This window comes from Balaenoptera borealis (genome assembly GCF_965194805.1).
Source record: "Balaenoptera borealis genome assembly, chromosome: 14".
Classification (NCBI taxonomy): Eukaryota; Metazoa; Chordata; class Mammalia; order Artiodactyla; family Balaenopteridae; genus Balaenoptera; species Balaenoptera borealis.
Window position 1 is genome coordinate 11,487,423 of NC_138875.1, and position 12,630 is coordinate 11,500,052.

Below are 12,630 nucleotides of genomic sequence, written 5' to 3' on the forward strand. Positions count from 1 at the left end.
TGTAGAAAAGGGAACCCTCTTACACTGTTGGTGAGAATGTAAATTGGTGCAGCCACTATAGAGAACAGTATGGAGGCTCCTTGTAAAACTAAAAATAGTTACCATATAATCCAGCAATCCCAATCCTGGGCATAGACCCAGACAAAACTATAATTCAAAAAGTTACATGCACCCCTATGTTCATAGCAGCACTGTTTACAATAGCCAAGACATGGAACAACCTAAATGTCCATCAACAGATGAATGGATAAAGAAGACGTGGTACATATATACAATGGAATATTACTCAGCCATGAAAAAGAATGAAATAATGCCATTTGCATCAACATGGGTAGACCTACAGATTATCATACTAAGCAAAGTAAGTCAGAAAGAGAAAGACAAATACCATATAATATCACTTATATATGGAATCTAAAATACAACACTAATGACATATCTATTAAACAGAAACAACAAATGAACATATCTATTAAACAGAAACAACTCTCAGACATAGAGGACGACTTGTGGTTGCCAAGGGGCATGGAGGGTGGGGGAAGGAAGGATTGGGAATTTGAGATTAGCAGATGCAAACTAGTATAAATAGGATGGACAAACAACAAGGTCCTACTGTATAGCACAGGAAACTGTATTCATTACCCTGTGATAAACCATGATGGAAAAGAATATGAAAAAGAATATATATGTGTGTGTGTGTGTATATAACAATCTCTTTGCTGTACAGCAGAAATTAACACAACATTGTAAATCAACTATACTTCAATAAAATATTTAAAAAAGGATTTGCCTTACCACTGAAAGAAGAGCAAAAAATTTTCTTATTGAAGGTGTTATTACCTTTGGAAAAAGTGAAGTCTCTGATCGTTTATCATCCTCAGCTGGCATACTGTGTAGTTCAGTTTTTAGAAAAGGACAGCACCCTCACTGAACCAGTGGTGATGGCACTTCTCAAGCACTGGCCAAAGACTCACAGTCTAAAAGAAGTAATGTTCTTAAATGAATTAGAAGAGATTCTAGATGTCATTGAACTGTCAAGAGTTTGTGAAGATCATGGAGCGTTTAGCCAAGTGTGTCTCCAGCCCCCACTTCCAGGTGGCAGAGCAAGTGCCATATTACTGGAATAACGAGTACATCATGAGTCTAATCAGTGACAGTGCAGCAAAGATTCTGCCCATCATGTTTCCATCCTTGTACCACAACTGAAAGACCCACTGGAACAAGACAAGACGTGGCTTGATATATCAGTACAACACGCTGAAACTCTTCATGGAGATGAACCAAAAACTATTTGATGACTGCACCCAGCAGTTTAAAGCAGAGAAACTGAATGAGAAGCTAAAAATGAAAGAACGAGAAGAAGCGTGGGTTAAAATAGAAAACCTAGCGAAAGCAAACCCCCAGCTACTAAAAAAGAAACATGAAAACGTCTACGGTGTAACTTGAATGTTTTTATGAGATAGGAATGTGGCTCCATCGTGGGAGGGGATGGAAATCAATATCACTAACATTGTATATGAGACTATCTGCAATAAAAATACTTTTCAACTTTAAAAAATATTGATTGAACAAACATATCACTCTAATGTAAGATAATAATAATAGGGGGAAATGTATGGGAGGGAGGAGGGGGCATATGAGAATTCTCAGTACTTCCTGCTCAATTTTTCTATAAAACCAAAACTGTTTTAAAAATGTCTACTAAGTTTTTAAAAAGTTAGGAATCCTAGGCTCCAAGAGCTTTAAGATAGTAGACACACACTGAAAGAAAGCCACTGGATTTCTAAAGAAAAGAAGGTCATTATTAGGTGATTGATTGAGGTGTTTTTGTAGAAGTGATGGGGCAGAAGTTGGTTCATGAGAATGGGAAAGAATTTAAGCCATAAAAGAGAGAGAAGGATGTCCCAGACACAAAAAAGAACATAAAATTCATTATTAAAATCATTTAATTATGGTGATTTACTTTATTTTTATCCTTACAAAGAAATAGACTTAGCCTCAAAATAAATCTGAATTTCAACAGAACTCTGTCCCACTTTTAGTCCCGATCTACTGGAATAGAATGGATCAACAGAGTATTTTGTTCATTGTCCTTCCTCAGAATAGATGCGGTACAAACATCTCAAAGAATATATTTTTGGAATATTAGAACAACCTCTTTTTGTTTTGTTCTATCTTGTTTTTTCTTGAATGAATGGGAAAGAATATGGAGGGGGCATACATATATAAACACTGGTCATTTATTGAAAAAACTGTTTAAATACATGTAATTCTTTATCTTACAATTTAATACAATAGCTGAATTTGAAAAAAATAGGTGTCTTTGCCTACTCTTAGCTATTCTGTGCACTCTGTACATTCAGCCATTTAAAATGTCATTTTAATTTACATAAGAATGAGTAGGTAATGTGGCCAGGGAATTCTTACATAATACTATTATTTCAATACCACAATCCTCTCTGGACATGATTGGAAAGCGATGCAACAGAAATTGAGGAGCTAGAGAGACAAAGTAACAGTGGCGGTTACCAGGGCTGTTCACTCCCCAGGAAAGGAAAAGCTAGGCAAAAGCACACATGCATACACACTCAAACGTATGCATGTACACGCACACACAACAAGATAACTTTCTTTACATAAAGCAGAAGGAAAGCAGGATAAATACTGTTGTCAATTCCAAGATCGTTCTGCATTCAACTTGGAAAATATTTTACAACCCAAGCAAAATCTGGCAATAGGATAGGATGTCGCCTTTTAAAACACTCACTGGTTTCACTTTGAACTCCTGTCAACAATGGTTACTTATAGGGAAACATTTTCTTCCAAATTCAATTTCCACTGAGTGATCAAAAAGACATTTTTAAAACAAGTAGGATGCACGGATAAAGGTCAGAAGGAGGAGGGTTGAAAGAGCCTAGTTTGCATTGTATCTCTTTTCATTCTCTCCTTCAAAGGGAAACAATAATGGGTGACCTTTCCCCAGTGAAGGACCTAAGGAATCTGCAACCTCATGTACATTAGTGAAATATTGTTGATTTCTTTGGGAACTTGGTGATGGTCACATGTGTGAGTTAGAGGGAAATAGTTTCCTAGACACCTGTGTGGGTAAGATTAGTGATACTTAGGCTCTATATTAATGTTCTTCAGAATCCATTGCCCAAATAATTTTCTTCTCTGTCCTACTACCCACTATACACATGAATCTGCAAGGGACCAAATACATACTGAGTAATTGAGTAACACAGATATTACTTAAATGTGTAGCTTCTACATAGAGGAAAAGTTTGAAATCAATATATGCAACATAGATTCTTAGTATGTTTGATCTAGATTAAATATTGAACTAAATCAATATATGTGGAAATATAGTTTTTATACATATATTAGTATTTATTTTTAGCACTAATAGTACATTTAAAAATATTCACAAAACAAATACAATTAATGTGAACATATCTTACCATCTGATCAGACTAACTCTGGCTACACTAAAGGACATTTCTTGATCTAATATACAAATCAAACATGAAAGAAACTGCAGCCACCAGTACTTTGGTATAATTATATTATTTTGATATACATTTGATATATAATTATAAACAAATAATAATATAAAATAACAATGTAAAATCAAGAACAAGATTACAATGACAGCTAAAATAATGTTTATTCAATACTGTACTAGACATCATAGCAATTGAAATGAGACAACTAAAATGAAGATCAGGTACAAAATTTGGAAAGGAAGGAAAATACCACTTTTCCCAGCTGATAAGCTTATTTACATTAAAAATAATCCATAAGATTATTTGATTACAAAGAGTTTTAGCATTGTTGCTAAATAAAAGATCAATATAAAATTTTAATTACACTTTATATACCACCCACAGTTAGAAAGTGTTATTAAAAATACCTACCAGTCACAATATTAGTGCATAATATGAAGTATCAGGAATAAGTCTCCTAAAAGTTATCAAGACTACCATGTAAGTACTATAAAACTACTTTGAAATATATTAAAAGAAGCCTATATAAATATATATACTGTTATATATAACAATTAATATTTATATTGTCAGCATTGTATTATATATTACCTATAATATATGTTGTTGATTATTATATGTTAATAAATTATATAATTAATATAATTGTATGTTGTATAATATTATTACTAATTATAAATTTTATACATATATACATATATATACATTAATTATCAAGAATAAGTTTCCCAAAAGTTATAAAGAGTAAGTAAGTACTATAAGTAAGTACTATAAAATTACTTTAAATAAATTAAAGGAGATCTATACAAATATGTACATGATTATATACTATTGTTGTTTATATTATTTATATTATATTATTATATTATATATCCATGCACATCTATTTTATAAATAGGAAGTTACAATGTATTAAAAAGATTACTTCTACTCAGATTGATTTAAAAACCAATGCAATTTCAATTAAGAGGGGTGTTTTAGTGAACATATAAAGTTGACAATACCGTGGATATCAGGAGGCTAAGGTTTGAGAATAATGAAACCACTTCTAATTATACAAGACAACCTCTTCTTGATTATAAGGCCAAACTGATGAAAATCTGTCTGATCTTGGCAGAGATAAATAACCAGAGAATAGCACGGAAAGCTCAGAAATAGACCTAAATAAACTTGAAGTATAATATATAAAGAATTTACATTGAAGAATAGGGAGTAAATTACGGACCACTTAATAATGCTGGGACAATGCATTAACTATACAGAAAACAAGTTTAAAAAAATCCTTATTTCTGGGCTTCCCTGGTGGTGCAGTGGTTAAGAATCCGCCTGCCAATACAGGGGACACGGGTTCCAGCCTTGGTCCGGGAAGATCCCACATGCCGCGGAGCAACTAAGCCCGTGCGCCACAACTACTGAGCCTGCGCTCTAGAGCCTGTTAGCCACAACTACTGAGACCGTGAGCCACAACTACTGAAGCCCGTGCACGTAGAGCCCGTGCTCCGCAACGAGAAGCCACCTCAATGAGAAGCCCGCGCACCGCAAGGAAGAGTAGCCTCCACTCACCGCAACTAGAGAAAGTCCACGCACAGCAACGAAGACCCAACGCAGCCAAAAATAAATAAATGAATAAATAAACAAATTTATTTTAAAAAATCCTTATTTCATATCATTAACAAAAATCAATTCTGCATGAAACAAAAAGATAAACGTAAAAGAAAAATAAACTTTTAGAAGAAAGTATAGAGAACATTTTTAGGATCATGAGGTTGGGATAATCTCTTTTTAAAGGATTAAACAAAGAGTGTAAACCATAAAAGGGATATTTGATAAATAGAAGAACCTCTGTTCATTAAAAGTCATGATAAATAGAATAACAAATATGTAAAGACAAACCCAAAATTGGGAGATATTTGTAATACTTACCAGTGAAAAGATTTCAGAATATACACAGAAATCTAACAAATCAATATGAATAAAGGCAATCTGCATTAAAAATAAGCAGTGTTTTCAGTGTGAAAATAAGGTAATCTGCATTAAAAATAAGCAGTGTGAAAATAAGTGTTTCACAAATGTGGGAAAAGAAATGGCCAATTAAAAAAGAAAATACATACTCTTTTTGAATACTAATCAGGTAAAATTAAAACCACTTTTCATTTCACACACAAAACATTGGCAATATTTTAAAATTCTAAGAATATTGAGAATTGGCAAGACTATGGCACAATCATAACTCATACACTGTTGGCAGAGATACAAATTGGGCAAAAAATTTGGAAAATAATCTGGCATATTTTAGTAATGTAGCTTTTTGTAATCTATCCATTTCACTGTTAGATATATACCTTATAGAAATTCTTACACACAGGCACCAAGACACAGTACACAGGAATGTTTGTAGCAGCACTGTTCATGATATTCATAAACCTAAAATCATTCAAATGGCCATCAATATTAGAGACAATAAATATACTATTGATAAGTTCATATATTGGAACACTATACAGCAGTGAAAATGAACTACAATTATATACAACACTATGGTTGAATCTTTCAAATATAATATTGTGCAAAAGACACAAGTACTTTTCCATTTATATTGCTATGAAAACTGTCTAAGCATACATAAATATTTGTTAAAACTATAAAACAAAACAAAGGGCTGAGGGACACAAATATCAGGATGACAATCCATTTATAATAAAGAGAAGTACAATCACAAAAGGGGCAAGTGGAGCTTCTAAGAGATTGTTATATCTTAAGCTGGATGATGGGTACACTGATGTTTATTATAAATTTCATTTCTTTAAGCTGTAAATGTAATTTATATACACTCTTTGTATAATATATTTCAAAATACAAAAATTTAAAGAAAAATCTAATTGTAGTATATATGGTGATTCCAAATTTAAATATGCTAGACTATTTCACATCTTGGTTTCTTTTTTATTTCAAATAACATTTGTTTATAATAAAACCACATTGATTGTACAAATTTTGGAAATACAGAAAAGTACAGACAAATATACTGTATTTAAAATCCCCTTAAACCACATTGCACAGATAGAGGCATAGTCAATATTTTTATGGTTAAATTGTGAGCCATTTAAAATTTAACAAATTTTAAAATTTGTTAAAACAAATCTACCACACAGAAGAGTTCCAAAAAATTTAAGTAGCTACTCCCTGGTCAAGGAAATGGAGTTTATCTCCAAATCCTGTGAGTGTAAGTTGTACTTGGTAACTTGCTTCTTAAGAGTGGAGTATGAAAAAGGAAAAGTAAATTTACAGTGGAGACACTTTGCAAACCCTACCTTTGCCAGGTGATCAAAGTGAACATCATGAGTGAACATTCACGTGGATTTTTGATAGCATGGCCCCTTGATATGATGTGATGAGGATACAATGGCATTTCACCTCTGTGGTCTTCCTCCCCAAAACCCATAACCCCCATCTAAATATGATACAAAACTTAGATAAACCCCAGTCGAATGACCTTCTATGAAACACCTGAGCAGTACTCCTCAAAATTGTCAAAGTCATCAAGAACAAGGAAAGTCTGATTAACTGTCAGAGCCCAGAGCAGCCTAAGAAGACATGGGGAGCAAATTCAATTTGATATCCTGGAAGGGATCTGGGAAAGGAATCGCCATTATGGGAATGTTAATAAAATCCAAATAAAGTATGGGGTTTAGTTTATAGCAATGTATCAATATAGGCTTATTAATTGTGAGGAATGAACCACACTGATGTAATGTCTTAACAATAGAGGAAATGGGGTGTGGAGCATCTGAGAGCTCTCTGCACTATCTTTACAACTTTCCCATGAATCTAAAACTATTCTAATACAAATAATTTTTGAAAGAAAAAAAATCAGCATCACACAAGACATGATGTTTTCCTTTTGTTATTATATTTTCATTGAATATATTAATTCCTACCTACTCTCACATCACAGTTTAAACCATCATTTTCTCAGGAAAGCTTTTCCTGGCCTTGCATGATTTCTGCTTGTTCTATTATATGCTCTCATAGTACTGTCCCCTCTAGTGCCTTTTCAACTTTTTATTTATTTCAGTGATCAACTGATTAATATTTGATTTCTCCACTGGATGGTAAGCTCCATGAAATCAGTCATACTGTCTGCTTTTGATAACCATGAAAGCTTCAGAATATGACACAAAACTGGCTTATTAAATATTTGTGAATGAATATAAGAACCCAGAAAGGGGAATGAAGTGATCTTAAGAGCATAGGTTTTTCATCTTGTTAATTCAGACATCTAGCAGCCCATGAAGTTAGAGTACAACGAGCTACAGAAAGTTCATGCCTTTGCCAGATGAAGCAGGAAAGACACTAAAAGGATTTTCACCATCTTTTTCACAGTTTCACAATTCACAATTGCTTTAACTTTGTAGTTAATAGATTATTGGTATAGTCACATTAATTGTTCTCAGACCAAAATGTTGGAGCCAGAAGTTCCAGGTTTCAGTTTGCCACATGGTACATGGTTCCAGACATGGGAAATGATTACACAAATGAGAAACAGGTTTCTTTTATATTCTTGGATAGATATTCTTAATGGACAGGAACCTATAACCCATATTGTCATCTCAGAGCTATAAAACCTCTAACCAAAAGCAGTGAGGTCAATGCAGTGCTCATTACCTCCATAACATTTAAGGAACCACCGTCAGGAAACACAATATCTATATCGAGAATGCTTCACATTAACATTCTAAAATTTTATAGGCTAATATTGACTTAAATTTTTAAAAGTCAGCACTGGGTATAAAATAAGACTTTAAGAAAATCCTTTGTAGCATACCTTAGGATGTAAACACCTGGAAAAGTAAAAATGGCATGGTAATAAAAAATATATTTGCTCACGTTAAGTTTCTCCTATAAGCATGTTCACAATTAAGTTATATTTGAAGTCATTCTGGTGATTTCCCTGGCCATTTATGGCTTTTAGTGTAATTCTGGAACATAAATATATCACCCCAGCAGGACCTGAACAAACCTAAGAATTAGTACACACTTTTACTCTCTTACTCGGAAAGAATGGAACATAAACAGCTATAATTTTATAATTCATAGTAATTACACAACTCTAGAATGCCTTTAGATTTAATCAGGATTCATTTCCTCCAGGAATCCTTTCTTGGAAGCCAAGGAATTTACATGTTTGGAAATGATACATTGCGCTAGAAACAGGCACAGGGATGCTCTGCACCAGAAAGTTATTCCGGAAGTGAAAGGTTAAAGGTATGAGCCACTGACTGATGTATCCTTAATTTTCAAAACCCCGTTTTAAAGTTGGGCAGGCAGTTTTTGGTTTTGCTTTCTTCTAACATTCCTGGACTTCAAAATGAACTCAGCTTTTGGGGGGGGCTAATGAATTTGGAACTGAATGATTTACCAGGCAAGCTTCAGTTCCTGAAGTGCCTGTGCATGCCTGCATGTGTGCAGGAGTATATGCATTTTCAGGAAAGGCTTTGAGGATTTCTATTTGTGATAGTAGAAATCAGGTCAACTTTGCTTTCAAATATGCACATGTAATCTTTTGAATAGGCATTGTTATTTGAGCACCACTGATTCAGAAAACATCAACTGAATGTTACTGCAAAGTAAATCATATTGCTTTCTGTGTCCCATCAACCAGGAATGATTAGTTCTCTAGGTTCACAGACTCTTAGAAATATGATACAAATTCAAGGAGTAGGAATCTTCCTTTGAAATATAAGCATGATCAAAAGTCTATCTCTCCAGACAATACTTAGTTCAGTGGCGGGACTGTTAAACTTAAATCTAGATATGTCTGCAAGGCTGCTCCAGGTAATATTTTTGCTGCTTTGAAAAGAATTCCAATTAGCATTGATTTCCAATAACCTGAAAATCTATGACACCTCCCTACAGGCTCAAGTTGAGGGTGGCAAACCTTGGTTGGTTTTTCTGTACCTGGCTTCTTTTAGAAGCCTAGCAAAGCACATTTCCACAGGGTGGGAAGAAAGCCCAATGCACATTAAGCAAGTCATAAAGATAAGACTTAACTGTTTCCAGAGGATTGGTAATTTTCTATGACCTGAAAATGGAAACCAAAATAACATTTGAGCATCCTGACTTGTTTGATAGTAACACTTGGGTAGTCTTTGATGGAACTGGGTCACTGCCCTTAAGGATTATGCTTTCTAAACTGGAGACAATATATTCAAAGAAGCTGCAGATCTATGTTTGTTTGATTTTTTTTTATTGTTTATTTGTTTGATTTTTTGGGGGGCTTTCTTTCAGAGAAATTGAATCTGTGACAAATATAATTTTATTTCCTTCCCAGGCTTTCTAATCTAAATCCATACATTATAAACTGAGTTCTTCAGAGCTTAAAAATTGACAAGATTCTAAGAAAGTAAATGCATTTGGGAGAAAACATCTCTCTTAATACAGGTTTGGCCAAGATAGTAGCAATGAATCGCTAACACCCAAATGTAAGAGTTTTTGGACAGTGTGTGGGACCTACATTTTATCTTCCTTGTAGACTGGAGGTGCTATTTAATAATCCCTTTGGCAGCTCAAAAAAGATCCATCCAAATAGGATCAAAAGAATTTCTTGCCCTTACATATATTTTATTTCCTTTCAACTATTTATTTTCCTTAAGAAAATGTCTTGTGTTTCATCAGTAAATGTGTTCTTGTCTGCCTTGCTCTAATAATACATTAACAATGAATTTATGACACATGGATAAGCTCTAATGACTTACCTGTTGTAGAAGACTTTGCCTTAAGTCATTTTATTTCAAAGGCTATAATATTTTGATACCAAACTAGGGAAACAATGTTAAACTTTAAAAAAGAAAGGTTTATAAAAATAAATTCACAAAATGTCTTCTTAATCCTGATCTAAACTGTACTATTATATCCTGTTCATTGAAATCCAGATTCATTTCTCCAACTTCCAACTAGAAATCTCCACAGAGATGCGATTTATTGTGTCCACATCAGAACTTTCGATTTCCAAACCCAAATCTGTTCTTCCAACGGCCACTGCCAACTCACCAAATGGAAACAGTATTCTCTCAGTTTCCAAATCCTGGAAGCTGTTCTTGATTTTTCTTTTTTCTTACTCTTTCTCAAATCCAAATCATCATCAAGTTCTGTCAAGTCTATTTTCAAAATGTATTATGCCCACTTCTCTCCATTTCTACTGCTATGACCCAGGGTTCAAGGTACCATTATCCCTCCAAGGATTGCTGCAGTTGTCTCCTACTTAGCATCTGCTTCTATTCTTTAGAATTCTCCCTTACAATCCATTAAATCTGCAGAAGCCAGGGTGGCCATTTAAAAATATAAATCAGATGTTTCCTCTCGCCTAAGTGAAATGTCAGCACTGTCTTCTCATTGTATTTGGAATAAAGTCTATAGTCCTTAATCTAGACCCTGACAATCTCTCAGAGGGTGTATCCTACCACAGACGTCCCCTGCTCTGTTGTTCCAGGCACGCAGGCCACTCTGCTGCTCCTCAAACTGTCCAGCTTTGTTCTCACCTGAGGGTTTTTGCTATAGTTGTTCTGTTTGCCTGGAGCTCTCTCATCCCAAGATCTTCCCTGATGGCCACTCTAAGCAGTTCACTCCACATAAACAAGCCCCAACTCATTCCCTGTCCCCCTCAATCACAGCATTCTGTTATATTCTCCTCATTGCATTCATCTCTCTCTCTCTGAAATTATCTTGATGTGTTTATATGTTTAGTTGCTGTTTCCCTTCAGCCCCTGGAATGTAAGCTCCATTAGAACAGAATTTGTTTTTAAAGTCCACTATGAATACCATGTGCATAGCACACTGTCTGGCATATATATTAAATATTAAAAATATATTTGTTAAACGATGAACTAATAAGATACCTCACCTTTAGTACCAAGAGCAGTGCTACACATAAGGGCCCTTAATTACTTTCAGAATTCACAAATCCATTGTGAGTAAATTCACAGTGACTTATGACAATTTTCAGTTAGCTTGAGGATGAACATTTTATCAGACACTCTTTCTCCTGCTTGAAAACACCAGTTTGAGTTTTTCAAAGTACCCTCCCTCAAAAAGAAAAAGAAAATGTAAATAACCAAGTGTTATAATGCTTTTTAAACATTATAACCTTGGGGGAAAATGGTTTTTATAAAACAAATCTAATAATACATACTGAGCTCTGTTTATAAATAAGAACTTCAGGTACTTGATTTAATATCCATTTGGTTTCATGCCCATCTTTCTTTACTGTTATTTTTATTTTGTGGAACATCTTTGTTGCCCTGCATGTGTTATTTATGCCTGGAAGCATGCAGAAAGCCCCTACTGGTGGTGAGAGGTGATAAGCTATTCCACAGCCAGGTGACTAGACATCTAAATATGGACTCAATAAGTCAGAAGTAAAACAGAAATAAAACAGCTACACAAACAAGAGTTTTGTATTTTTACCACGCTAAAGAAATCAAAACACATTTTATTGCCTGAAAACATACCTCGTATGTAAAATCTTCTCGAATGCAATAGAGAAGATTTTGGTTTTTAATTTGATTTAAATATTACCAAACAGGCTCTTTAAAACAGAAGTCATCAATACATAATATAAGCCAGAAGTGTCACTGCTGTAGAAGATTATATCTTATTCTTTGTTTCAACCAAAGAGCCTACTAATTCAAGATCCACAGATAAAAGTTCACAAGTTCTTAAATGCATATTGGACACAGTCACATGCTTCAATGGATGAGATGATAGTAGGGGAGATTTTGCAAGTATGGGACACGGGGTACATGGGAACTCTGCACTTTCCACTCGATTTTGCTGTGACTTCAAAACTGCTCTAAAAAAAAATAGTCTATTAAAAAATCTTGCAGATGGGTTATGATTTGGGAGAAACACCTTATAGCATACTGGAAAAGATCACTGCTACATACATACCCACATATAACATACACACACACACGGATATCCTTAATGATTATCTCCAATTTTCATATGGTGAAATTGAGTCTCAGCAAGGACACTAAATTCTTACAGACAAACAGGAGTCAGGTTCCAAATTTCAATTGATTCCTACATGCCTACTCCTTTCTCTGCACCAGTTATTCTCGGGGTA

The 12,630-nt window shown here is 34.2% G+C and overlaps 1 pseudogene across 1 annotated transcript; it reads left to right on the top strand.

The window, feature by feature from the left end:
• Positions 1-743: 743 nt before the first annotated feature.
• On the top strand, positions 744-3,918 carry LOC309611269 (serine/threonine-protein phosphatase 2A 56 kDa regulatory subunit gamma isoform pseudogene; annotated as a pseudogene). The gene has a single exon. The product of its transcript is annotated as a serine/threonine-protein phosphatase 2A 56 kDa regulatory subunit gamma isoform pseudogene (transcript).
• The last annotated feature ends 8,712 nt before the right edge of the window (positions 3,919-12,630 follow it).